General features: G+C 39.4%; 1 protein-coding gene across 5 annotated transcripts in view; it reads left to right on the top strand.

The window, feature by feature from the left end:
• The first annotated feature begins 10,517 nt into the window (after nucleotides 1-10,517).
• The window catches only part of LOC112205572 (serine/threonine-protein kinase Nek4-like), a 497,070-nt gene continuing 481,156 nt past the window's right edge, over nucleotides 10,518-26,431 (top strand). For 2 of the 5 annotated variants that reach the window (XR_010151571.1, XR_010151572.1), the window contains exon 1: nucleotides 10,523-13,538. The gene's annotated coding sequence lies outside the window, so the exon portion shown is untranslated. Of the gene's footprint in view, nucleotides 13,539-26,431 lie in introns of all 5 variants that reach the window. The other 3 variants (XR_010151570.1, XR_010151573.1, XR_010151574.1) reach the window with 3 other exon arrangements.

The following is a 26,431-nucleotide window of genomic DNA, read 5'->3' as shown; positions in this document are numbered from 1 at the left end:
GCAATTTGTTTATATTTGAAAGCATGCCATTCCAGCCAAAGCTTTGGTAAAATAACCAGTGTTTCCAGTTGTGTCCTGTTATAAAAGAAAACAGATACTTAAAGAACTTATACAAATAACTATACTGCCATAAACTCAGTATACTTAAAAATAGTTTTTAAATTCTGGAGAAATATGCTTCAGATTTTTGGTGATGAGATTGTACTTCATTTAATTGTAAAAGACTATAAGTAGCTTAAAAAAGTTTTTCTGGAGTTTGAAAAATAAAAAATTAGTAATATCCAAATGTCATAAAAAGATGATTTTAGTATTTCGTTAGTTTATGTAATTAACTCCTACTCTGCTCAATATTTGGCAACACATTAGCTTTCAATTGGAGTTTTTGGAAGCTATTTATTTTAATATCACAATCCTTTAAGTTATCAGCAACCCACATCCAAGAGCACCTGTTAAGAGTTCTATAACTGATTATAGAATGACCTTGACAATAACTAAGTAAAACAATTGTAGATGAAAAAAGTCTTAGAACACCCATGGTTAAGGTCTGGTTATCTCTGTGGCACACAATAATTTAACGTAACAATCATAATTATTACTCATAATGTATACTGAGACATATCACAATTATGGGAATCTTATAAAATTCTGGAACACACATCAATGACAATAACACAGTTACATAAATGTAACTCAAAGTATGCTAAACACCATTTTGTACTTGATAATGTTTCTTGTATGAATTTATACCAAATAAGCCAAATATGGGTTTTTTGGGACTTTAGATTATTTAATATCTGCAAAAACTAAATAATCTCCTTCAAATCTTAGCAATTTGTTAAGGAGATCCATAGAATTTTCTTTACAAGATTAACCTTTTAGAAACCTATTACAACTTGCTTAAACCTTCCGTTTTATTCCATTACTTTTAGGTTAAGGCAATCCTTAAAACCTTCTCAACTAAACAAAATTACATTCCCTTTAAGAAAAATCATATTCTCATACCTTCTTACAAACTTTTGCCAAAAACACATTTTACTTTTCTTAAAACTGCTCTTCTAGTAGTTTAAGTACATCTTACACTGTTAACTCTTAGCAACTTTTACTTTTGGTGAGAAATCTAGTAATTCAGCAACTTCAACCATTTATAAGATTGCAAAGCCCATAACTTTTCTAAGCCTAGCCAGGCGACTTGCCTAACTCCATATATTCCTAGGCCTTACCTAGAATGTAATCGCTGGAAAACAGAAAAGTTAAACAATTATTAAAGTCATAGAAGCAGTTTATGATCTTGAAACATTTAGCAAACAGTATTTAGCTTGCCTAATTTAGATTAAATGTCAGAACTTTGAAGACATTTATTTTACCAACAATCTTTAAAACTATCTTTGTTTAAAGATTAGAGTCATGTGACCTAAAGCCATTAAAGTTTCCATTTTTTGACAATATGTTTGATTGAAGCCCTTTTTTTTTTTTTTTCTGATATGGAAGTCTAGCTCTGTCGCCCAGGCTGGAGTGCAGTAGTGCGATCTTGGCTCACTGCTAGCTCTGCCTAATGGGTTCTCACCATTCTCCTGCCTCAGCCTCCCGAGTAGCTGGGACTACAGGCGCCCACCACCATGCCCAGCTAAGTTTTTTGTATTTTTAGTAGAGATGGGATTTCACCATGTTAGCCAGGATGGTCTTGATCTCCTGACCTCGTGATCTGCGCCCTTCGGCCTCCCGAAGTGCTGGGATTACAGGCGTGAGCCACCGCTCCTGGCCTGAAGCACTTATTTTTCTTTAATCCAATTAATAAGAGCTCTTTTTTATAAACATCACATATATATCATACAATACACAGAAATGGAGAATTAAGACAGAATTCCATTGTGTGAGAAATTTTTAGAGGGCAATAAACCCAAACAAAAAAAACACATATTCACAGTTTTTAAGACATTGTTTGTATTAGTTTATCAAGAATTTTTAAAGCTGGCTTATTTAAGGCTCTTGTGAACTTGAAAAGTATTTGGACGTGATTTATGTGTACTGATTTATTTATATTGCCAGTTGGGTAGCATGCTAAACAAAAAAACAAGATAACATGTACATTGCATAAACATATTTAAACATGAATACATACATATATATACAAAGATTGAATAGCTTTTACATTAGAATTTTGGCCATGATTCAGTATTACAAACTTACTAACCTATAAAAGATACCTGACTTAAGTTATTTTTCTGATAAAATTGAAACCTGTTTATATGGCTACCTTTGCAATCCAAGGAGAGCTTTGAACCAAAATTTGGGGTAAAACAATCTTTATGGCAGTTTGTTTTAATAAAAGCTCTTTTACGCTTTAATTTCAAATGAGTTTTTAATGTTTACATTTTAGATAGACCATAAACAATGAGCTTTATCTCAGCACTAGCAGCTTAGTGAAAGCAGATTTAAAGCAGGCAGAAAAGAAAAGGGGAAGATAGCTTTATTTAGCAAATTTTACTTTACAGTGCAGGTTAAACACTTGAGCTCTGATTTTTTTTTTTTGATAGTGATTTGCCCATTCGTTTAAAATGTGCACCGAAACAGGCTATAACAAGTAACCAGCTGGAGTTTTAAAGAGAATGACAAAATCAGGGGTTAGATGTTAGAAACTGTTTTTTTCCCTTTTAAGGCTGGATCTTTGGATTGGACAGAAAAGTGAAAAGAAAGGAGTGGAGAAGAAAGGGATACGTTTTACAGGAGAGCTTGTGAGCCTCTTAGCCACTGTAGGGTGTGGAGCCAGCACCTTTTTTCCTTTTGTTTTTCTCCTTCAGCTCCTCAGACCTAAACCTATAAGGGGATGGGGCTTGTAAAGCAGCCAACATTTGAGCCTCCCTTTTGTCTCTGCTTTTTTCTTTAACCCTTTTCTCCTCATTTTGCTCTCCATTATAAATTTAGGCTAGGGAGGGCAATTTGAGGGTTTTTCTTATAGGAGCCATGTTGTATTGCATAAGAGGGTGTTTCTTTCTGAGGGTTTGGGGGTTGAATTTGTCCCAGTGCTTTAAAATACAGCCTAAGTGAGTCTGCAGGAATGGACAGGGTTGGTCTTAACGGCTGGACTGGAAAACATGCTGCTCAAGGGCCAGTGCTACTTGGGTGCACAAACCGCACCTTCTCTCAGGGTGTCCTGCCAAAATGAACAGAGTTTCATGTACATCCACTGAGGAACTCTGGGTACATTAAAGGTGTACCCACCTATTGGAAAAGACCACTCGGCCCCTCAAGGGCCTTATGCTGGATGGCCAGTCCGGGTACTCTTACTGAGTGATCAGCCTAGGTACGAGGAAAGAAGGTAAAGGAAGATCTTCATCTGGTTCCAGCCCAGTAGGAAAGCTCATCATTCTTAGGCTGTCTGAGATCATCTGATTTGGCAAGTCCAGAACAGGATGGCTGGCTGACTGTCCACAAGAGAATTTGGAATGAGAAAGAGAGTGTATGAGTTACCTGAAACAAGCTTCCACTGTCAGTTGTCTCCCATGTAGGGATGAGGGACTATAACCAGAAAAGAGAGGAGAGAGCCTTTCCTCGTTCTGGGCAGAGCAGCTATCCTTGTTCACTTTTTGGCCTTCAGACAACTCCGGAGAGTGGCCCTGGCCAGTTACCCTCAATTGTCAAAGAGCTACTAGTAAATGGCCACTGAAAGACTGAAAAGAGAAAAGGATTCAGGTCACTCACCCGAACCAGGCAGCAGCAATCAGTTGCTTCCACATGGGCACCCTTCAGTCCCACCATTCAGTCCCAGAGTATAGTCGTGGCCAGAAACCTGCAATTGTCTCTGTGCTTAGACACTCTTCAATGAGGGTCCAAAATAGGGAAAGGGAAAGAGAGAGAAGGGAGGGAGTTCCTTGTGAGGAGAGAGAGTTCCTGTACAATAGAGTCCCCTTATGGGCCACTAAAATGTAGAGGAACAATGGACAGCAGTGCATGGGGTAAAAGAATTTTTACCAAGACAGCCGTAGCTAGAGATAGGTTAGATTTATTAGAGAAAGTAGGAAAATATGTTGCACAAAAGTCAGCGGACAAGTTAGCATGAGGGAAGCTAACTGTGAGGACACAAAGGATTGCTGAGGATTTTATAGAATGGAACTTGGGCTGATTGATAACACCAAGTAGCAGGGCACTTAACCTGCATTCTTCTGTCAGGGGTGTTTGATAAATTGAGGCAACTGATAGTAAGCAGGAAGGTTGTGAGTTATATATGTTATCTGAGCAGGAGGGCCATATGTCTTGGACCATATGTCCTGGGCCATAAAGAAAAGCAGACCCATAACTTATCTGCTTTCTCTTGTTTAAATTTTCTGGACATGCAGAAGGGCCTATTGATAGCCTCTTTGCTTTATCTCTTTTGCTTTCCCCTGGTCCTTCCAGCCTGATTCCCTTTCGCTAATTAGGACCTGACAGATTGGATACAAATCTATACATGGATTTATTTATTTATATTTTATTTTATTTTAAAAAAATTCTAAGGCTAGTCAAGTGAAGCAGTGGGAGTGGAACAGGCATTTATATTTCAAGTATACTTTACACACATAGCCTGAAGCTAGTTGTATACAATATTTTAATAACTGTGCATGAAACAAAGCTTGCATACACTGAACCATCAGAAAGCAGTGTCACTATCTTGGCTTCCCATGAGGTAGCCAAAGAAGTTATTTTTATTTATTTATTTATTTATTTATTTATTTATTTTTGATTTGGAGTTTCCCTGTTGTTGCCGTGGCTGGAGTGCAGTGGCGCAATCTCGGCTCACTGCAACCTCCGCCTCCCGGGCTCAAGCAATTCTCCTGCCTCAGCCTCCTGAGTAGCTGGGATTACAGGTTCCCGCCTCTATGCCCGGCTAATTTTTGTATTTTTAGTAGAGATGGGGTTTCACCATGTTGGCCAGGCTGGTCTCCAACTCTTGACCTCATGATCTGCCTGCCTCAGCCTCCCAAAGTGCTGAGATTACAGGTGTGAGCCACAGTGCCCCGCCCCAGAGAAGTTGTTTTTATCATAGGAGAGGACAGTTCCATGCCTGTTACTGCCCCTGAAGACCACCTAGTGGAATAAGATGTGGAGGTGGACGATGGTGATACTGATGATTCTGACTCTGTGAAGGCCTAAGAAATTCTGTGTGTTTGCATCTTAGTTTTAAGCAAAAGTTTAAAAGGAAAAACTTTAAAACTTAAAATGGATAAAAGCTCAAAAATAATATAAAAATATTTTGTACAGATGTGCAATGTATAATGCGAATTGTTATTGCAAAACAGTAAAAACTTTAAAAATCAAAAAGTTTATTAAGTTAAAAAGTTAAACTAAGATATGTTTTAATATTTGAATATAGGGGAACAATTTTCATAAGTTTATTGTTTAAGTGTACAGCATTTATAAAGTCTACAATAGTGTACAGTAACATCCTGGCTTTCACATCCGCTCACTACTCACCCACTGAGTCACCTGGGGTAACTTGCAGTCCTGCAAGCTCCATTCATTATAACTGTCTTAGACAGGCATACCATTTTCTATATTTTATACCATATTTTACTACATCTTTTTAATGTTGAAGTGTGTTTACATATACAAGTACTATAATAACATGCTATATTGGTTTGTAGCCTAGGACAATAGGCTATATTCTCCAGGTCCTGTAAGTACACTAGGATATTCCCAAAATGACAAAATCACCTAACAGCTCATTATTTTTCAGAACATATCCTTATCATTAAGTGACACATGACTGTGCCTGTACATTCCTGGTTGAGAGTGTCCAGGTTCTTGTGTCTTGAACAAAGAATTGGACAAAAGTTTTGCACAAATAAAGCAAGGAAAGAATGAAGCAACAAAAGCAAAGATTTACTGAAAATGAAAGCATGCTTCACAGATGTGAGTGGGCCCAAGCAAGCGGCTCAAGGACCTTGGTTACAGAATTTTCTGGGGTTTGAATACCCTCTAGAGGTTTCCCATTGGTTACTTGGTGTGTGCCCTATGTAAATGAAGAGGATGGAGTTACAAAGCCATTTACATTCCTGTCATTGCTGAAGTGTTTCCATTCATTTAGTTCTAGGAAGTCCTTAGGTTCCCTGCCTCCAGGCCCCTATTCTCCTGCCTCATTTCCCCCCTGAAAGACGTGGTCCTCATAAGTCTTTATGGAGGCAGAGGAACCAATGCTTTAATCTGTAACTGCTTCATGGTGGCTTGGAGCATAGTCCCTGTCTATTGGGAATCACAGAACAGTGAAATTGGGTGGAATAGATGGAGAGTTGTCTAGAGTGGAATCAGGTGGAATAGACAAAGAGTTGTCTACAGTGGAATTGGGTGGAACAGATGGAGAGCTGTCTACAATGGAATCAGGTCAAATAGAGGAAGAGTTGCCCATAGTGGTCTGGAAAAGGGAAAAGTGCTTTGAAAAGTGGAAGGTTTATCAGGTGACCCAAATTTTACCTGTGGTGTCCCCCTGGAAAAATGCTGGGCCCTGACTGGGGTCCCCATTGGTGTCCCCCTACTGGGCTTCATCTTAGTCTGTCAGAAATCTCTGACCTTATATGGGTGACAGCACTGCTTTGGAATGGTTCCTTCCACCACTGATGGTCTACTATTAGCTTTCCCTCTTGTTTCTGGATGAAGGTCTCAACTTGTGGAATTAATTTTCAGTCAAACATTTGGATTTTTTTTAATCCCACTTAATTATTTAACTCACTAAATTTAGGTACAATTAAATTGTACATAAATTCCCTTTTATGAATCAGTCCAGTCACTCTCCCAGACCATCTGCAACATGCCCAAACCCTCTGACTTGTCTTTAGCAGGCTGAGTAGGGGAAAGGAAGAATTTAGCATATGGAAAGAGGGTTTAAGAAAGATAAGAAAGAAAGATAGGTGAAATGTGTGAGTTCACCCTGGACAAGCTGCCGCTGCCAATTGCATCACATGTAGGGATCAGAAATTATAATTAGAAAGGATAGAAAAGAGTCCCCGTTCTGGTGAAGTGGCCATCCCTGTTCATTCCTTGGCCTCTGGCAATGCCGGAGAGTGGCCCCAGCCAGTTGCCCTCACTTACAAAGGAGCTACTAGGAAATGGCCACTGAAAGACTGAGAAAGGAAGAAAAGAAAAGACCTCAGTAAAAGGTAAAAAGGAATAGGATTCAGAAAAAGGAAAAGGACTCAGGTCCCATTCCCAAACCTGGCCCTGGCAATCAGGCGCTTCCACATGGAAACCTTTCAGTTTCACCAGAGAGTGGCCCTGGCCATAAACTTGCAGTTTTCTCCATGCTTAGGTGCCATCCACCGAGGGTCCTGAGCTGGAAAGGGGGAGAGAGAGAGAGAGAAGGGGAAAAAAGAAAAACCCTAAACTTTGGTCTTACCTCCCGCCTGGCCCACCAAAATATGTTACCACTTTAGGGTGTCTAGTTCTTGGCATTTTGAGCAAAGAATTGGACAAAAGTTTTGCACAAATAAAGCAAGGAAAGAGTGAAGCAACAAAAACTGAGAATTACTGGACATGAAAGCATGTACCACAGGGTGGGAGCAGGCCCAAGCAGTGGCTCAAGGGCCCTGGTTACAGAATTTTCTGGGGTTTCAGAACCCTCTAGAGGTTTACTATTGGTTACTTGCTGTGTGCCCTATGTAAATGGAGAGGATGTTATTTGATGTGTGGCCTATGAAAATAGAGAGGATGAAGTAAAGTTACAAAGCCATTCACATTCCTGTCATTGCTGAGTTGTTTCCATTTGATTTAGTTCTAGGAACTAAAGGTTCCCTGCCTCCGGGTTCTATTCTCTTGCCTTATGTACCACCAATAACAAACAGTGGCATGGTTTCAGTTTCTTTCTATAATGTTGTGTTTTGATTTGAAGCTCACTGTACACTATATTTTTGTAGGCCAGAAGCAACATGAGCAGTTGAGGGACCAGGAAGTGCATCCTGTATAGATGAGGCATTCTGCTGGGTGGCATTTTAAATGTTAAATTTTTTTTATTTATTTAGGGATGCACATGTATATGTACAGGTATAGTAAGTTCAAAATTGGTACTTGATATCCCTATGGGAAAGAACTTTACCAACTAAAGTGCAGTGCTTATGTATAAAACCTTTGACTTTAAGACTCAGAATCTCCACTTACTACTTATTTCATAGATGAGTCCCTCATTCCCCATCCCTTCAGTGAAGTTGTTTCTTACCATTGTTATATATTTGTATATGTTTTTGTCACATTTCTTTCTGGAATCCCCCTACCTCCTGAATAAGGTTTTTATTTATTTTTTATTTATTTATTTTATTTTATTTATTTATTTTTTTGAGATGGAGTCTCACTCTGTCACCCAGGCTGGAGTACAGTGGTGCGATCTTGGCCCACTGCAAACTCTGCCTCCCAGGTTAACGCCATTCTCCTGCCTCAGCCTCCCGAGTAGCTGGGACTACAGGTGCCCACCACCATGCCCAGCTAATTTTTTGTATTTTTAGTAGAGACTGGCTTTCACTGTGTTAGCCAGGATGGTCTCGATCTCCTGACCTCGTGATCTGCCCGCCTCGGCCTCCTAAAGTGCTGGGATTACAGGCATGAGCCACTGTGCTCGGCCCTGAATAAAGTTTTTAATTTGCATACTTTTATGCTCACCCTTAGTAATAATGTAAGATAACATTTGAGACTCAGTGTCATGTGTGCACATTTATGCTATCACACAGAATAATTTCAGTACAGAGGAAAAGAAATCCTCTGTATGTATATTTTCCTTTCATCTCTCCAAATTCCATAATAACCACTAAATTTTACTGTCTCTATGTGATTTCTCTTTCCAGAGTACCATGTGAGCAGAATTACATGGTACTTTGCCTTTTCCAACTTCCTTTTTTCACCTATCAATATACCTTTTAAGTTTGTAAATATATCTGACAGTTGTTTTGATTTGCATTTTTCTTATGACAAAAGGCATTGAGCATTTTTTGATGTGCTTATTGTATGTGACTATCACTTCCTTGGAGAAATCACTATTCAAATACTTTACTATTTTTATTGGGATTATTTACCTTTTGATATTTTATTTTTGAGCTGTAAGGTGCTTTCATATATTCTGGGCAGGAGAAGCTTATTAGCTATATGACTTGAAAAGATTTTCTTCAATATTTTGGGAGTCTTTTAATGGTATGCTTTGAGTCATAAAAGTGTTTAATTCTGAGAAATTTTAATATATCTATTTTTTCATCTGTTTCTTATGCTTGTGCATTCATGGCATAGAAATCATTGTTTAACCTGAAGCTGTAAGTATATATTCCTATCTGACTTTCTATGGGTTAAGCCTATTTATTTCTTATATTTAGGTGTAAATATAAGAAAACATATAAACACAGTCTTATTTATAGAAATAAGACTGCACACCTATAACCCTCTGATCTTCAACAAACCTGATAAAAACAAGCAATTGGAGACGAATTCCCCACCTAATAAATGGTTCTGGGAGAACTGGATAGCCATATGCAGAAAAATTGAAATTGGTCCCCTTCCTTAAGCTATATACAAAAATTAACTCAAGATGGATTAAAGACTTACATGTAAGACTCAAAACTATAAAAATCCTAGAAGAAATCTAGGCAATACAATTCAGTACATAGGCACAGGCAAAATTTCATAATGAAAATGCCAAAAGCAATTGCAACCAAAGCAAAAATTGTCAAATGAGATGTAATTAAACTAAACAGCTTCTTCACATTAAAAGAAACTAACATTAAAGTAAACAGACAACCTACAGAATGGGAGAAAATTTTAGCAATGCATTCGTCTACCAAAGGTCAAATAGTCTACAAGGAACTTAAACAAATTTGAATAAACAAAACAGAACAAATGAACAACCCCATTAAAAAGTGGGCAAGTGAGATGAATGACCACTTTTCAAAATAAGACATACAGACAGCCAAAAAACATGAAAAAAAAAATCTCAACCTCACTGATAATTAGAGAAATGCAAATCAAAACCACAATGAGATACCATCTCATGCCAGTCAGAATGGCAATTATTAAAAAGTCAGAAAAACTACAGATGCTGGCAAGATTGTGGAGGAAAAGGAACTCTTTTACACCATTGGTGGAAGTGTAAAAAAAGGTAAACCATTGTGGAAGACAGTGTGGTGATTCCTGAAAGACCTAGTGTCAGAAATACCATTTGTTCCACCAAACCCATTACTGGGTATATACCTCCCAAAATATAAATTGTTCTGTTATAAAGACACATGCACACCTATGTTCATTGCAGCACTATTTACAATAGCAAAGACATGGAATCAAGACTGGATAAAGAAAGTGGTACATATACACCCTGGAATACTATACAGCCATAAAAAGGAATGAGATTATCTCCTTTTGCAGAAACACGGATGGAGTTGGAAGCCATTATCCTCAGCAAACTATCACAGGAACAGAAAACCAAACACCGGAGCTGAATGATGGGAGCACATGGGCACATGGGGGAACAACACACATGGGGGCCTGTCAAGGGTGGGGTTGGGTAGGGAGAGCATCAGATAGCTAATGGATACTTGCCCTTGAAGTAGTAGATAAGAATATTAACTTCCTTTTGGATACAGGGGCTGCTTACTCTGTTTTAACCTATTATAATGGGCATCCGTCACCCCAAAACTGTATGGTCATGGGAACATATGGACAATCTCATATGCCATTTTACCTATCCTTTAAAGCTTCTCTTCAGAGATTCTGGTTTCTCACATGCCTTTCTTATCATGCGTGAATGCCCCATCCCCTTGTTGGGAAGGGATTTGTTGACATAGCTGCAAACAGTGGTATCTTTGGAAATCACAAGGCAGAGGAGGGGTTGCTCCTTCTCCTTTCCTGTGATAAGAGAGGAAACTCAGTAGGAAACTTATCTAGCTTATGTATTAAAGTAACCTCTCAAGTAAATCATATAGTATGGGACACTGAGTTTCCAGGCAAAGTGTTAAACGTTCCTCTGGTTTGCGTCCAACTTAAGCTTAGTAACCCATACTCCTGGGAGAGACACTACCCCTTAAAACCAAAGGTGCAATCCAGCCATTAATAGCTAAGTTTTTGCAGTTTGGATAGATAAGGCCCTGTGAGTCTCCTTGTAATACACCAATCTTGCCTGTTGAAAAAACAAATGGAGACTATAGATTTGTTGGAGATCTTCAAGCTGTCAATGAGGCTGTTATTCCCATACCTCCTATAGTAACTAATCTCTACATGCTGTTAGCCCAGGTCCCTGGGGATGTCAATTAGTTTAGCTCTTAGATCTTAAAGATGCTTTTTTTTTCAATCTACTACATCCTGATTTGCAATTCCTCTTTGCATTTGAATGGGCTGACCCTGCTAGTCATTTTTTTTCTCAATTAACTTGGATAGTTCTTCCCTAGAGGTTTAGGGACACACTCATCTGTTTGGAAATGCATCAGCTAGAGAATTGTTATAATTGAATAAGGTACTATTATCTAATATACGGATGACTTCTTGGTCTCCAGCCCAACCAAAAGAGATTCAGATGAAAATACCATTAAGTTTCTAAATTTTCTGTGAACTAATGGGTATAGGGTCTCAACACATAAGGCCCAGATTTCAACTCAAAAGATTAAATACTTAAGATATGTCCTAACCCCTTGTACTCACGCAATAGCCCCAGAATGAAGGGAAGCCATCTTGGGCAAACTAGATGGAGCTTTGGCAGGGAGTATTGCAGCTGTGGCTGGAGCTGTGGGAGCAGCTGGGTGGAGATCATTAAAAAGGCACAGTTCTGGCCGGGCGCAGTGGCTCACACCTATAATTCCAGCACTTTAAAAGGCCAAGCGGGGCGGATCACGAGGTCAGGAGATCGAGACCATCCTGGCTAACACGTTGAAACCCCATCTCTACTAAAAAATACAAAAAATTAGCCAGGTGTGGTGACAGGCGCCTGTAGTCCCAGGTAGTTGGGAGGCTGAGGCGGGAGAATGGTGTGAACCTGGGAGGTGGAGCTTGCAGTGAGCTGAAATCACGCCACTGCACTTCAGCCTGGGCAACAGAGCGAGACTCCATCAAAGAAAAAAAAAAGACACAGTTCTTTATCCTGAGTTTGGCTCTCTGGCTGAGTTTGGCTCTATGGCTTGTGAAGAACCTCCTTCTCCTCTTACCCTTCTGTACAGCTGGCAGCCAGCATCATTTCTTGTGGTCTGAACTCTGATTATGTAACAGCATAAAGACTTGGATATATGATATTACTTTCCATTTTCCAGACCTCTGACAAAATGGCTCTAACTGGATTACAGTCCAGTGTGGGTTACTTACATTCAGAGACCAAAATTCATAACCTAATTGGTAGAGAGTCCAAACGGCATTGCAACCTTTCTCTGTCATGGACACATTAGCAATAGGCTCTACATTTAGCTAGGATATACCACAGGGCCTTCCAAAGGAAATAGAGACCTCGTTTCCCCTCCTGGCTTGGTTCTTATATCCATACTGCTCAACCCTGTTGAAACAGTGATGACTTTTATTCGTTGTCTCTCTTCCATTCTGCACTGCTCATTCCTTCAACCATAACTCCAGGGTTGGAAAGACTTTTCTAGCTCTTCATATATGCAGTGCAAGTAGTACCACCCATGGACCCAAAAGGCATATGTGTGCAAATCTGACCATACAACTGGAACAGCCAACGAGATCAGAGAATAAAGTCCTTGGCCAGGCTGGTGATTAGCAACAGCTAGCACAGCACTCCCCCACTGCTTCCTTAACCAGAATATCAACTTCATCCCAAGTCCATGTTCTGCTGTACTTAGTACTCTAGTAGATAACCAAATGGCAACAAAAGAGATGGTGAATTCAGCAGACAAAAAGGGCAAGAGGTTGGAGTCAGGACTGCCTAAATACCAATCCCATAAACTGTTAAGCTTTTTTTCACACAAACATTTAAAGTACCATAAGCATGGCAGAAAGCCCTTTGGACAACCTATGGAATGGTTCACATGCTTCCTTTCCCCATAAAAACTGGCACAGTTGTGAGAGGTACTCCAGGGTCCTAGAATGACCAAGCCAGGGCAGTGGAGACTGTTTCCTTGAGGGCTGGATCCTGCATGGAGTGGGGCTTATGGAGACCACCTTGCAGATGAAAGAGTGAGGAGGGGAGAGAGGCAGAGATAAAGGCCTGAATGTAGATATTACACACTTACACAGTAGCAGGTGCAGACTGCATACTCCCAGACAGATCCCCACCAAAGGGCCAGATAAAAGTCCTGAAACCTCATTTCAATATCAGATGCTCCCTGCCAAGCAGCTGAGGCCAAATGAAGCAAAGCTCAGGTCTTGACAAAGATACAGATGCCATACAAGCCCAGGTGGTCACAAGCAGCTATGTCTAAACAGGGCAGAGCTCAAGTGACATCACAGAGTAGGTAGTTCAGGGTGCATTTTGGTTCACTTACCCCGTTCTAAAGTCTGTCAGTTTCTGCAGATGTCACTTGCCCTGTGCTAAGGAAGCGTAGTAGGTAGCTGGTGCAGCAGCAAGAAGAGAAAGGAAGTTCCCCAAGACAAAAACATCTCAGCAGGTGCAGGGAAATTCTTTAGAGCCCCAACCATGGGGTCAGCTAGCCCCAAGCAGTTAGCATTTATCGGTGTTCCTTGCCTCTTTTGGTGGCATAAATGGTTAAGCTTTGGTGTGCTTCTGAGGATAATTGCCCCATTCGTTGGAAAGCAGACCTACAGTCTTACAAAGAAGTGCAGTGAAAGGAACATGGCTTTATTTGCTAAAGCTAGCAGTGGGGAAACAGCGGGATTACACCTTTGTAGACCACTTTGAAACTTTGGGGTGAGGGCAGGGATCTACAGAAAAAGAAATGTGACATGGGAGGTGTGCAAGAGTTGTGCAGAATTCAAGGACTGTTTGTCTTTCTCCAATGCCTACCATGAGTTATGTTCTACCTGGAGCCAGAGGCAGATGCTGTCTCAACTGCAGCTGGGCCATAGATTATCCATCTGAGGCAATCATTAAGAGGTGGAAAAGTCTGCAGCTGGGGCTTTATGCTCAGTTCATTTAAAATTACCCTCTGGAATTTCTTAAAAAGCATATAGTTAGTTTGCATGGTGTGAATTTAACAAACATATAGTTAGATAAATGTGCATAAGGCAAAGGAGTATACAGTGGGAAATGGAAGGTAGAGTTTCAAAATATATTTCAAGAATATACTTTAAGACTAAAGAAAAGGCTAAAGCCTTTAGAAGGGAGAACATAAGGAAGAATAGCTAATGGATGCTGGTCTTAATACCTAGGTGATGGGATTCGCTGTGCAGCAAACTACCATGGCACACGTCTACCTTTTCTAATAATGATATATTTATCTATTCCAGAACCTATTCCAGAATACCACATGACAATTACTGTCAGCCATTTTACTTATTATTACTTGGTGCATAACAAATTACTACATACTTTAGTGTTTCAAAATCACATACCTATTACTCACAGTTTCTCTGAGTCTTCAGTCCAGATGTAGATGATGACCCATGCTGAGGCTCAGTTGGAGAAGGGTCTCCTTCCAAGCTCATGTGATTGGTCTTCAGATTCACTTCCCTGCCCTGATCAAGAAGAATTCACTAGTGTGTTCTGACCCTTAAATTTCCCCTAAATTTGCAATGTTATTCTAAAATTCATATATAATACAGTACAGCCAGAGCAGCCTACATAATCTAGAAAAAGTAATAAAAGGTTGGCATAATAGACACATACTTCCTGATTTCAAAACTTACTACAAAGTAAGAGTAATCAAAATTTATGGTAGTAGTGTAAGGATCTATTTATATTGTTCAATGGAATAGAATATAATGCTCAAAAATAAATTCTTAAATTTATCATGAAATAATTGTATACTGCGGCCATATAAATTAGGTATGGAGAAATTTTTTCATCAAGTGTTTCTGGAAGAAGTGGGTATCAACATGTAAGTCAGACTCCTGCCTTACATTGAAAACTTGACTCAAAATGATCATACATGAAATATAAGAGCTAAATAGGTACAAACTGTAGAAAAGAACATAGGAATAAATCTTTGCAGTCCTATGTTAAACAATGTTTTCTAAGATATGACACTGAAAGCACCAGGAAAAGATGGAAAAAATAAATATATATTTAACTTCATTATAATTGAAAACCTTTGAAATTAAAAGTACACCATCAAATACAGAGAAACCCAAAGAATGGGAGAAAATGTTTGCAAATTTTATAGTTGATAATGGTCTGTTATGCAGAATATATGGCAATATCTTACACTTCAAAGATAAAATGGCAAATATCCCAATCAAAATTGGAAAGTTATTCAAGTAGCCAACTCTCCAAAAAGTTATTGTCATATCTAAAATCACATGAAAAGGCACTCAGTGCCTTTTGACATTATGAGGTGAGAGAATGGCAGGACTTGTTTTCTGTTAACAACCCTACTGAACAAAACAAGATCTGTTCCACACAGGATAAAGTAAAGAAACCACCAGAAACCAGCAGGTGGAGACAAAAGTGATCCTGGCTATCCTCATTGCTCACTGCCATAAGACACTCCCAACAGCACCATGACTGTTTACAAATTCCATTGCAACCACCCGCAATTTCAATGGCAACAACCCAGAAGTTACTGCCCCTTTCTTAGAAAGTCCTAAATAACCTGCCCCTCAATTTGCATGTAATTGAAAGCAGATTTACCTTAGTATAAATACAGTTGCCAAAAGGTCATAGGTTGCCAACTCTGGATGCAATGCCTATGTGTTACTCCTGCTCTGGAAGAAGCAATACTCAATAAAAAATTGCTGTCTAATACCAGCAGCTCAACCTTAAATTAATTTCGTGGGCAAACTAAGAACCTTCCCAGTCTAAGCCCTAATTTGGGGGCTCACCTGTCCTGCAATTATTAGTGGAAGGAAAATCTAAACAATCATGAAATATGCTTCAAAAATCTAAATGTCATATTGCTAAATAAAAACATGGAAGTTGGAAAAGACAAAATACTGTGTAATTCCCTTTGTATGATTCTAGAAAAAATATGGTGATAGTAAAGAATTCAGTGGTAACAAGGGGCTTGGGAGAGAGAGAAAGTTTGAATCAGTGAAGTACGGGAGATTTCTTTTGGGCAGTGAAATTACTTTCTCTAATACTGTAATGGTGGATACCTAATAATGTTTTCCATATACTGAAGAACTTTATATTAGTACATATGTAACTAACCTGCACATTGTGCACATGTACCCTAAAACTTAAAGTATAATAATAATGAAATAAAAAAAAGAATTTTGTACACATATATCAGTGTATACTTGCTCACAAATATACATGTTTATTTGCTCTGTCAGCCAAAAAAGCCATGATTTAACAGAAACCCCAAGCATAATTAGTACACCCATTGAGTGCCCAGATCTTCTTTTTTATTCTATTTTCCAATAAATGTGAAGAAATCGTGAATACTAGGCATGTGAAGAGAATAAACACATTTAGCCTGTAGTTCCTAGTGCCAGAACTAAAAACAATGACAAACAACAACATAACCAATCAACCAAACACATAACAACATCAAACCATAATTATTGAGGTATCAGTGGCCAACACTGGAACAAATTTAGCAAGAAAATCAATGAAGTAGTAATAAGTGGAATAAGTAATAAGTGGAAATTAGATATCTATGTTGGTATACTGATTTAAATAAATAATTGGATAAATATACAAAGAAATATAGACACATGTCCAAAAAGGGTTTTTTTGGTTGTGTTTTGTTTTAATTCTGCCTCATCAGGAGGAGAGTGTGATTGCCCACTTCTTAAGTGTACGTTGTATATACTCACATTTTTTCTTGAAATATACAATATGGAAAGGGGGAAAAAGTAATTTTGCAATGGAGAAATTTGATAAGAATGATCTCACCCAGGTGATAAAATTAATACCAATAGTCATAAACCAGGTTAGTAATATTTAACCTTGATGTGATGTGATGTCATTTTCTCTGTGTGGTCTTCCTCCTTTAAACCAAGAAACTGGATCATTTTAGGCCAGGCGCTGTGGCTCACACCTGTAATCCTCACACTTTGGGAGGCTGAGGCGAGTGGATCAAATGAGGTCAGGAGTTTGACACCAGCCTGGCCAACATAATGAAACCCCATCTACACTAAAAATACAAAAATTAGCCAGGCATGGTGGCACACACCTGTAATCCCAGCTACTTGGGAGGCTGAGGCATGAGAATCTCTTGAACCTCGGAGGCGGAGGTTGCAGTGAGTCAAGATCACGCCACTGCACCCCAGCCTGGGTGATACAGTGGGACCCTGTCTCAAAAAAAAAAAAAAAATTGAATGACTTCATAATTCAAAGTCCACCTTCAAAACCACCTAAAAAATGGGAGAAATGTTTGCAAATCATACAACTGATAGCAGTGTATTGTTCAAAATACATAGAACATCTTACAACTAAAAAATTAAAGTGACATATCCTAATTAAAAGTGGGTGAGGCTGAGTGTGGTGGCTCACATCTGTAATCCCAGAGCTTTGGGAGGCTGAGATGGAAGAATCAATTGAGGCCAGGAATTTGAGCCCAGTCTATGCAACATAGTGAGACCCTGTACCCACATTTTTTTTTTATTAGCGGGGTATGGTAGCATGCATGTGTAGTCCCAGCTACTCGAGACAGTGAGGTATGAGAATCACTTGAGTGCAGGAGTTTGAGGCCACAGTGAGCTACAGTGACCACCCCATTGCACTACAGCCTGGGTGGAAGAGCCAGATCCCATTTCTACGCAACTTAAAATAAATAAATAAAAATAAAAGTGGGTAAATATTGTGAATAGACTCTTTCCTTTAAAGATGCTATGTAGATGTCCAAAAAGCACATGAAAAGTTGCTCAATACCTGACCTTTCAACTAAAATGCAAATCTGAACCAAGAGACACTTCACAAATACTAAAAACATATTATTACTATTATTATTTTTTTGAGATGGAGTCTCGCTCTATCGCCCGGGCTGGAGTGCAGTGGCACAATCTCGGCTCACTGCAAGCTCTGCCTCCCGGGTTCACGCCATTCTTCTGTCTCAGCCTCCCAAGTAGGTGGGACTACAGGCACCTGCCACCACGCCTGGCTAACTTTTTTGTATTTTTAGTGGAGACGGGGTTTCACTGTGTTAGAGAGGATGGTCTCGATCTGCTGACCTCATGATTTGCCTGCCTTGGCCTCCCAAAGTGTTGTGATTACAGGTGTGAGCCACCGCACCTGGCCTTAAAGGCATATTTTTAAGCAAAAGAATCCAGTTTGAGGAGAGTGAATTCTGTGGGTAATTAAATTTAAATGATATTGTGACAAAGTGTAATTATAGAGACAGTAAAAAGATTAGTGGTTAGCAGGGACTTCAGAGAAAAAGGCTGAATAGGTAAAAAATATTCTTTACAGTGAAATTATTTTATATTATACTGGAATAGTGGGTGAATGATACTATTTTTCAAATCCTGAAGAATTTTACATCACAAAGTGTGAATGCAGATGTATGCAAATTAAAAACCTTACTTAGTTGGTTGGGGAATCCCAGGGAGCAGTGCAGACAACATAACATAAATGTGTAACACATGTATGAAAAAAATTCATGAAGGGAGTGGGTGAAAAAGAGACTGACCAAAGTAACTTAGGAAATAAGAGGAGATTCACAGTCTAAAACATTTGTGATTTGCAAGTGAGCATCTTACTTGGTGCAGACACTTTCCACTACCAATTTGGAAACCACTATGCAAGTATTTTGGAACTCAATAATTATGCAAAGGAGGTGAACTGTTTCACTGTCAAAAGTGGGAGAGGGGGGCAGTTCCAAGATGGCCAAATAGGAACAGCTCCAGTCTACAGTGTCAGCGACGCAGAAGTTGGATGATTTCTGCATTTCCAACTGAGGTACCGGGTTCATCTCATTGGGGACTGACAGACAGTGGGTGCAGGACAGTGGGTGCAGTGCACTGAGCATGAGCCAAAGCAGGGCGAGGCATCGCCTCACCTGGGAAGCACAAGGGGTCAGGGAATTCCCTTTTCTAGCCAAGGAAAGTGGTGACAGATGGCACCTGGAAGATCGGGTCACTCCCACCCTAATACTGCACTTTTCCAACAGTCTTAGCAAACGGCACACCAGGAGATTATATCCCGTGCCTGGCTCGGAGGGTCCTACGCCCACGGAGCCTCAGTCATTGCTAGCACAGCAGTCTGTGATCAAACTGTAAGGTGGCAGCAAGGCTGGGGGAGGGGTGCCTGCCATTGCCGAGGCTTGAGTAGGTAAACAAAGTGGCCAGGAAGCTCAAACTGGGTGGAGCCCACTGCAGCTCAAGGAGGCCTGCCTGCCTCTGTAGACTCCACCTCTGGGGGCAGGGCATAGCCAAACAAGGCAGCAGAAACCTCTGCAGACTTAAATGTCCCTGTCTGACAGATTGGAAGACAGTAGTGGTTCTCCCAGCACGCAGCTTGAGATGTGAGAATGGACAGACTGCCTCCTCAAGTGGGTCCCTGAACCCTGAGTAGCCTAACTGGGAGGTACCTCCCAGTAGGGGCAGACTGACACCTCACACGGCCGGGTACCCCTGAGACAAAACTTCCAGAGGAATGATCAGGCAGCAACATTTGCTGTTCACCAATATCTGCTGTTCTGCAGCCTCTGCTGCTGATACCCAGGCAAACAGGGTGTGGAGTGGACCTCCGGCAAACTCCAACAGACCTGCAGCTGAGGGTCCTGACTGTTAGAAGGAAAACTAACAAACAGAAAGGACATCCACACCAAAACCCCATCTGTACGTCACCATCATCAAAGATCTAATGTAGATAAAACCACAAAGATGGGGAAAAAACAGCAGAAAAACTGAAAATTCTAAAAATCAGAGCGCCTCTCCTCCTCCAAAGGAATGCAGCTCCTCACCAGCAATGGAACAAAGCTCGACGGAGAATGACTTTGACAAGTTGAGAGAAGAAGGCTTCAGATGATCAAAATTCTCCAAGCTAAATGAGGAAGTGTGAACCCATGGCAAAGAAGTTAAAAACCTTGAAAAAAGATTAGACAAATGGTTAACTAGAATAATCAATGCAGAGATGTCCTTAAAGGACCTGATGGAGCTGAAAACCATGGCATGAGAACTACGTGTTGAATACACAAGCCTCAGTAGCTGACTCGATCAACTGGAAGAAAGGGTATCAGTGATGGAAGATCAAATGAATGAAATGAAGTGAGAAGAGAAGTTTAGAGAAAAAAGAATAAAAAGAAACGAACAAAGCCTCCAAGAAATGTGGGACTATGTGAAAAGACCAGATCTACGTCTGATTGGTGTACCTGAAAGTAACGGGGAGAATGGAACCAAGCTGGAAAACACTCTGCAGGATATTATCCAGGAGAACTTCCTCAATCTAGCAAGGCAGGCCAACATTCAGATTCAGGAAAAACAGAGAATGCCACAAAGATACTCCTTGAGAAGAGCAACTCCAGGACACGTAATTGTCAGATTCACCAAAGTTGAAACGCAGGAAAAAATGTTAAGGGCAGCCAGAGAGAAAGGTCGGGTTACCCACAAAGGAAAGCCCATCACACTAACAGCTGACCTCCCGGCAGAAACTCTACGAGCCAGAAGAGTGGGGGCCAATATTCAACATTCTTAAAGAAAAGAATTTTCAACCCAGAATTTCATATCCAGCCAAACTAAGATTCATAAGTGAAGGAGAAATAAAATCCTTTACAGACAAGCAAATGCTGAGAGATTTTGTCTCCCCCAGGCCAGGCCTGCCCTACAAGAGCTCCTGAAGGAAGCACTAAACATGGAAAGGAACAACCGATACCAGCCACTGCAAAATCATGCCAAATTGTAAGGACCATCGAGGCTACGAAGAAACTGCATCAACTAATGAGCAAAATCACCAGCTAACATCATAATGACAGGATCAAATTCACACATAACAATATTAACCTTAAATGTAAATGGGCTAAATGCTCCAATTAAAAGACACAGACTGGCAAATTGGGTAAAGAGTCAAGACCCACCAGTGTGCTGTATTCAGGAAACCCATCTCATGTGCAGTGACACACATAGGCTCAAAATAAAGAGATGCAGGAAGATGTACCAAGCAAATGGAAAACAAAAAAAGGCAGGAGTTGCAATCCTAATCCTAGTCTCAGTTAAAACAGACTTTAAACCAACAAAGATCAAAAGAGACAAAGAAGGCCATTACATAATGGTAAAGGGATCAATTCAATAAGAAGAGCTAACTATCCTAAATATATATGCACCCAATACAGGAGCACCCAGATTCATAAAGCAAGTCCTTAGAGACCTACACAGAGAGTTAGACTCCCACACGATAATAATGGGAGACTTTAACACCCCACTATCAACATTAGACAGATCCACGAGACAGAAAGTTAACAAGGATATCGAGGAATGGAACTCAGCTCTGTACCAGCGGACCTAATAGACATCTACAGAACTCTCCACCCCAAATCAACAGAATATACATTCGTCTCAGCACCAAACTGCACTTATTCCAAAATTGACCACATAGTTGGAAGTAAAGCACTCCTCAGCAAATGTAAAAGACCAGAAATTATAATGAACTGCCTCTCAGACCACAGTGCAATCAAACTAGAATTCAGGATTAAGAAACTCACTCAAAACCACTCAACTACATGGAAACAGAACAACCTGCTCTTGAGTGACTACTGGGTACGTAATGAAATGAAGGCAGAAATAAAGATGTTCTTTGAAACCAGCAAGAACAAAGATAACAACATACCAGAATCTCTGGGACACATTCAAAGCAGTGTGTAGAGGGAAATTTATAGCACTAAATGCCCACAAGAGAAAGCAGGAAAGATCTAAAATTGACACCCTAGCATCACAATTAAAAGAACTAGAAAAGCAAGAACAAACACATTCAAAAGCTAGCAGAAGGCAAGAAATAACTAAGATCAGAGCAGAACTGAAGGAGATAGAGACACAAAAACCCTTCAAAAAATCAATGAATCCAGGAACTGGTTTGTTGAAAAGATCAGCAAAATTGATAGACCACTAGCAAGACTAATAAAGAAGAAAAGAGAGAAGAATCAAATAGATGCTATAAAAAATGATAAAGGGGATATCACCACTGATCCCACAGAAATACAAAGTACTGTCAGAGAATACTATAAACACCTCTACACAAATAAACTAGAAAATCTAGAAGAAATGAATAAATTCCTGGACACATACACCCTCCCAAGACTAAACCAGGAAGAAGTTGAATCTCTGAATAAACCAATAACAGGCTTTGAAATTGAGGCAATAATTAATAGCTTACCAACCAAGAAAAGTCCGGGACCAGATGGATTCACAGCCGAATTCTACCAGAGGTACAAGGAGGAACTGGTACCATTCCTTCTGAAACTATTCCAATCAATAGAAAAAGAGGGAATCCTCCCTAACTCATTTTATGAGGCCAGCATCATCCTGATACCAAAGCCTGACAGAGACACAACAAAAAAAGAGAATTTTAGACCAATAACCCTGATGAACATTGATGCAAAAATCCTTAATAAAATACTGGCAAACCGAATCCAGCAGCACATCAAAAAGCTTATCCACCAAGATAAAGTGGGCTTCATCCCTGGGATGCAAGGCTGGTTCAACACATGCAAATCAATAAACGTAATCCGGCATATAAACAGGACCAAAGACAAAAACCACATGACTAGATCATCATCAATAAATTCAGAAAAGGCCTTTGACAAAATTCAACAGCCCTTCATTCTAAAAGCTCTCAATAAATTAGGTATTGATGGGACATATCTCAAAATAATAAGAGCTATTTATGACAAACCCACAGCCAATATCATACCGAATTGGCAAAAACTGGAAGCATTCCCTTTGGAAACTGGCACAAGACAGGGATGCCCTCTCTCACCACTCCTATTCAACATAGTGTTGGAAGTTCTGGCCAGGGCAATCAGGCAGGAGAAGGAAATAAGGGGTATTCAATTAGGAAAAGAGGAAGTCAAATTGTCCCTGTTTGCAGATGACATGATTGTATATCTAGAAAACCCCATCATCTCAGCCCAAAATCTCCTTAAGCTGATGAGCAACTTCAGCAAAGTCTCAGGATACAAAGTCAGTGTGCAAAAACCACAAGCATTCTTATACACCAATAACAGACAAACAGCCAACTCATGAGTGAACTCCCATTCACAATTGCTTCAAAGAGAATAAAATACCTAGGAATCCAACTTACAAGGGATGTGAAGGACCTCTTCAAGGAGAACTACAAACCACTGCTCAATGAAATAAAAGAGGATACAAACAAATGGAAAAACATTCCATGCTCATGGATAGGAAGAATCAATATCATGAAAATGGCCATACTGCCCAAGGTAATTTACAGATTCATTGCCATCCCCATCAAGCTACCAATGACTTTCTTCACAGAATTGGAAAAAACTACTTTAAAGTTCATATGGAACCAAAAAAGAGCCCGCATTGCCAAGTCAATCCTAAGCCAAAAGAACAAAGCTGCAGGCATCACGCTACCTGACTTCAAACTATGCTACAAGGCTACAGTAACCAAAACAGCGTGGTACTGGTACCAAAACAGAGATATAGACCAATGGAACAGACCAGAGCCCTTAGAAATAATGCCACACATCTACAACTCTCTGATCTTTGACAAACCTGACAAAAACAAGAAATGGGGGGAAAGGATTCCCTATTTAATAAATGGTGCTGGGAAAACTGGCTAGCCATCCGTAGAGAGCTGAAACTGGACCCCTTCCTTACACCGTGTACAAAAATTAATTCAAGATGGATCAAAGACTGAAATGTTAGACCTACAACCATAAAAACCCTAGAAGAAAACCTAGGCAATACCATTCAGGACATAGGCATGGGCACGGACTTCATGTCTAAAACACCAAAAGCAATGGCAACAAAAGCCAAAATTGACAAATGGGATCTAATTAAACTAAAGAGCTTCTGCACAGCAAAAGAAACTACCATCAGAGTGAACAGGCAACCTACAGAATGGGAAAAAATTTTTGCAATCTACTTATCTGACAACGGGCTAATATCCAGAATCTACAAAGAACTCAAACAAATTTACAAGAAAAAAACAGCCCCATCAAAAAGTAGGCGAAGGATATGAGTAGACACTTCTCAAAAGATGACATTTATGCAGCCAAAAGACACGTGAAAAAATGCTTATCATCACTGGCCGTCAGAGAAATGCAAATCAAAATCACAATGAGATACCATCTCACACCAGTTAGAATGGCGATCATTAAAAAGTCAGGAAACAACAGGTGCTGGAGAGGATGTGGAGAAATAGGAACACTTTTACACTGTTGGTGGGACTGTAAACTAGTTCAACCATTGTGGAAGTCGGTGTGGTGATTCCTCAGGGATCTAGAACTAGAAATACCATTTGACCCAGCCATCCCATTACTGGGTATATACCCAAAGGATTGTAAATCATGCTGCTATAAAGACACATGCACACATATGTTTATTGAGGCACTATTCACAATAGCAAAGACTTGGAACCAACCCAAACGTCCATCAGTGATAGACTGGATTAAGAAAATGTGGCACATATACACCATGGAATACTATGCAGCCATAAAAAAGGATGAGTTCATGTCCTTTGTAGGGACATGGATGAAGCTGGAAACCATCATTCTCAGCAAACTATCCCAAGGACAAAAAACCAAGCACCGCATGTTCTCACTGATAGGTGGGAATTGAACAATGAGAACACTTGGACACAGGAAGGGGAACATCACACACTGGGGCCTGTTGTGGGGTGGGAGGAGGGAGGAGGGATAGCATTAGGAGATATACCTAATGTTAAATGACGAATTAATGGGTGCGGCACACCAACATGGCACATGTATACATATGTAACAACCCTGCACGTTGTGCACATGTACCCTAAAACTTAAAGTATAACAAAAAAAAAAAGAAAAAGAAAAAAAACCTTATTGCTAGATATGTAAATATGTCTATAAAATTATGATCTAAATAACATGTTAAAACCTATGTGAGACCTTTAATGCTGTACTTAATAAAGGAAATGTCTTAAAAAATGTGAGAGATTACCTACAAGTAGTAGAAATGAAAAAATTGATTCATAGGGTACTGGATTACATCATGTGGTACTGAGGACATTAGTAGGAATTCATGTTTGACTTTATATACATATATATGATCAAATGTAGAAATATGCGTGTGTTTATAGATACACATATGTTGTATTTATATACGTGTATGTGAGAGTTAGTATACACACATATATTCTATTGCCTTGTTGGATGACAGAGTGGAATCAACAGATCCCTAGTAGAAATGGGAACACACATAGACCAAATGTTTTTTTCTAATACCATGCACAAAAACAAGAAACTATGATTCCTTGAAAAATAGTACCTGGCATGTGCAGGGAAACAACACAATAAGCCTGGAACACCTTAAAGTGCTAGCAAGTAAAATCATGCTAATGAACAACAGAATCAACCAACCAACCAAACAAACAAAATCAAACAGCAATCATGTTGGCAATTCCATATGGTACAGGATCCGACAGAAAGACCTTCCAATGACAAACCCTGAAACAATTTGAGCAGCAAAGTAAATAAATTAGTATAAGTATAGCTTACAATACTTATCTATAATTTTATATAATACCCCATATGATATAAATAATCAATTTAAAATATATAATAAATGATGGAGAACAGATAAATTGCCTGTGGAAAAGAAATGCAAATGATATTTCTGCAAGCACTGCCAATAAAATTTAAAGCTAATTCTTCACTTGTGAAGTATGTTTTGTACTTAGTGACTTTAAAATAAAAGCACAACATGGAAAGGGGGAAATAGATATATTAATACGTATAACTGGTATAATGTCATCAGAGTGGCACATATCCTCTGTGGTCTTCCTCACCTAAACCCACACCAGTCGAATCATCAGAAAAACGTCAAAGAAATTCCAAATGTAGGTGTAAGTATCATGAAAAAAAAAAAAAAAGGAAAATTTGAGAACCTGGCACAGTGGAGAAGAGCACAAGGAGACATGATATCTAAATATGTTGTGGTATCCTGGATGGAATCCTGGAACAGAAAATTGACATTAAGGCAAAAAATATACAATTAATGCGTGCACTTGTTAAATGAATGAAAATGTATAATAATGGTGTGATAATTGTGAAAAAATATCCCACATAGTAATGTAGAAAGTTAATAAAGAAAACCCTGTGTTGGATAAATATACATACACTCTCTGTAGTGACTTCCAATGGTTCTGTAAACTTAAAACTATTCTAAAATAGAAAAAAATGCATTTTCTTTGTCTTAATCCACTGTCAAGATTAATAACCAAATATTGTATATATATTACTGATGCATCACATATGTTCCATCCTCTCTTTTACCGTGGTGAATG

The sequence above is a fragment of the Pan troglodytes genome, chromosome 16 (genome assembly GCF_028858775.2).
Source record: "Pan troglodytes isolate AG18354 chromosome 16, NHGRI_mPanTro3-v2.0_pri, whole genome shotgun sequence".
NCBI classification, from domain to species: domain Eukaryota; kingdom Metazoa; phylum Chordata; class Mammalia; order Primates; family Hominidae; genus Pan; species Pan troglodytes.
Note: the sequence above shows the minus strand (reverse complement) of the source record. Positions and strands in the feature narration are given on the sequence as shown.